This window comes from Silene latifolia, chromosome X (genome assembly GCF_048544455.1).
Source record: "Silene latifolia isolate original U9 population chromosome X, ASM4854445v1, whole genome shotgun sequence".
In the NCBI taxonomy this organism is placed as follows: Eukaryota; Viridiplantae; Streptophyta; class Magnoliopsida; order Caryophyllales; family Caryophyllaceae; genus Silene; species Silene latifolia.
In genome coordinates, this window is record NC_133537.1 from 71,082,458 (window position 1) to 71,085,212 (window position 2,755).

General features: G+C 38.5%; 1 non-coding gene across 1 annotated transcript; it reads left to right on the forward strand.

Moving 5' to 3' along the window:
* The first annotated feature begins 218 nt into the window (after positions 1–218).
* Positions 219–325, forward strand: LOC141625030 (small nucleolar RNA R71). The gene has a single exon (XR_012534830.1). It is a non-coding gene; the product is annotated as a small nucleolar RNA R71 (small nucleolar RNA).
* The last annotated feature ends 2,430 nt before the right edge of the window (positions 326–2,755 follow it).

Sequence of the window (2,755 nt, forward strand, 5' to 3'; positions counted from 1 at the left end):
CACCCAATTGAGTAACGGTGTCCACTTCATACTTTCCTCCTCTAGTAGCCTTGCGAGGCCTACTATATTGTGAATTATGGACCGCCATTTCCTCAATCTTGTTCCATGTTTGATTGTCATCAACTTCGGTGAACATTCCATTTGATCCCATATTGAGAATGTTCCTTGAATCTTCATATAAACCATTCTAAAATTGTTGCACTAAAAACCATTCGCTAAGTCCATGGTGAGGACATGAGCGACAAATACCTTTGAACCGCTCCCAAGCTTCATACAAGGATTCTTCATCCCTTTGCTTAAAACCCGTAATTTGAGCTCTTAGCATATTGGTCTTTTCCGGTGGGTAGAATTTTTGGTAGAAAGCTGGAGCTAGCTTCTTCCAAGAATCTATTCCAAGGGTGGCCTTATCAAGGCCCTTCAACCATTGCTTTGCGGTGCCGATTAACTAAAAAGGAAATAAGACCCATCTTATTTGGTCTTGAGTCACGCCCGTTTGAGAGATAGCTTCACAATAATCGCAAAAGGTTTCCATATGAGAATGAGGGTCCTCACTAGGCATTCCCCCGAATTGGCTCCTCTCAACTAGTTGAATGAAGGCGGACTTGGCAATAAAGTTTCCGGTAAGATGTTGTGGGGTAGGAGTACCATTTGGTAAATCCTCCTCGGTGGGTATAGAGTGTGACGAGAATTTAGGCATTGTAGGTGGATTTTGTGTGGTATTGTTTAATGGGTTTTCTTCTCCTTCTATTGCGAAAGGATTGACAAACTCACTAGTGGGTTGAACAACTTCACCAACACCTCCCAAATTCCTCCTAACAAGTCTCCTATTATTCGTCAAGGTTCTTTCGATTTCACGGTCAAAAGGTAACAAATCTCTTTGTAACCTTCTAGACATGCAAAATATCAAACAACTCGAAAACAATTAGAACAAACCTTGAGGAGTTTTACTTCCCCAAGGTGAAAAAGACACAACTAAAAACAATAAAAGAAATCTTAAATCAATTAAACACCGTCCCCGGCAACGGCGCCATTTTTGATCGAGTCCATTTCGTTTCACAAATTAAGCATATGTGGTCGTTGGTCAATGGTCGATACAAAACACAATTTATACTTCACAAACAACTCTACAATTAGTAAAGAGGCAAGTAAAGGTCGGATCCCAAGGGACGGGTATTGAAATGAGAATTCTATTGTAACTAGTAGTGTCTAAGGGGTGTCACAAATTGGGTTGATGTAGAAGGTTACTAAACTAAAATAGCAATGAAAATAAACTAACAAGGTAAATAAAATAAGGGGTGTAAACAATTGATTAAAAATGCTAGGGTGTCATGGGTTCATAGGGGAATCATGGGATATGATCATACAAACATGTTCTCAAATTATAAGCAAGCAATTATTGTTGTGATGGATTGAGTTGGGTTATATCTTACAATCCTAGGAAAGTTTGGGTCCCGGAGCCGAATCGATTAGATTGTACAACACCTACAAGTCGACTTAATCTTTCCTACTCAACACATGCATGGTCTAACAAGACTCGAGTTGGGTTATGTCTTACAAGTCAAGTTGAAAGGATAGAAGATGATAGTAAATGCAAGGATTCATAAGCTTAGCATTTCATCAAATATAACATGTGCATGTATTAAGATCAAAACAAGCAAGCAAATAAGATATGAAAGCATATTAATTTAAGCATGAATCATTCCCCATGTTGGTTTCCCTAATCACCCATTAAACCCTAGCTAAGAGACTACTCACTCATTATCATATTGATCATGCTAGAAAGGTTGTCAATCATACTAACATAATGAAACATGATGAATAAATGAAAGTAATTAGCAATAATTAAAAAGGGATTAAGAGATTATACCTACTAATGATTCCAATAATAAAGCAAGAATAATAGAAGTACTTGAATCCTAGATTGAGAGGTTATCAATCTCCCAATAATAACCCAAATAATCTTCAATTACCCAAAATAAAGTAAGAACAAGAGAGAGATTAAAGAACTAAAACTTGGATTAAAACTTGATTAATACTTGATTGCAATATTGAAGAGAGATTTGATTAATATTAACTACACTAATTATTGATAAGAAGAACATGCTCCTCTAATTAGACTAATGGGGTATTTATAGTGAAAATTAGGGAGGATGCATTAGGGTTAACTAAGGGCTAAACTAGTAATTACACTTTTTAAGTTGAGCAAGGAGACTCCGGTATTCTCCGAGAGAAGGGTTTCTCTTATCGTGGCTTGAAGAATGAAAACGTGCTGTACTGAAATCCGTGCGGATGGGAGTCGGGACGGCCGGATCTGGGCTGGAGAATCCGAGCGGATACTTGGGCAAGACGCTCGGATTGGCGAGGGGGGATCCGAGCGGATTCCTTTGAGGGACGCTCGGATTGGGCTTGGGCGGACGGACGGATTGTGTACAATCCGTTCGGATTGTCTGGCAGCATCTTTTCTTCTTCTTTTCTTCCCTTTTCTTCATGAATTCCTTGGGGATTTCCTTGGGGACTCAAGGATCCTTTTCTCAACAATGCTCTTTTACTATGCTATGTACAAAGGCCTTCTAGTCTTGTCTCTCCTTGATGCTTGGTCATTAAATATGATCAATTTAGCCTTGTTTTGCCATGAAAATGCAAGATTCTTACTCCTTTCCTACCAAGGGATCAAAATCTCAAAGAATATGCAAAACAAAGAACTAAAGATAAGAAATGACCCAAATAGGTACTAAAAAGCATGGAAACAATGGTA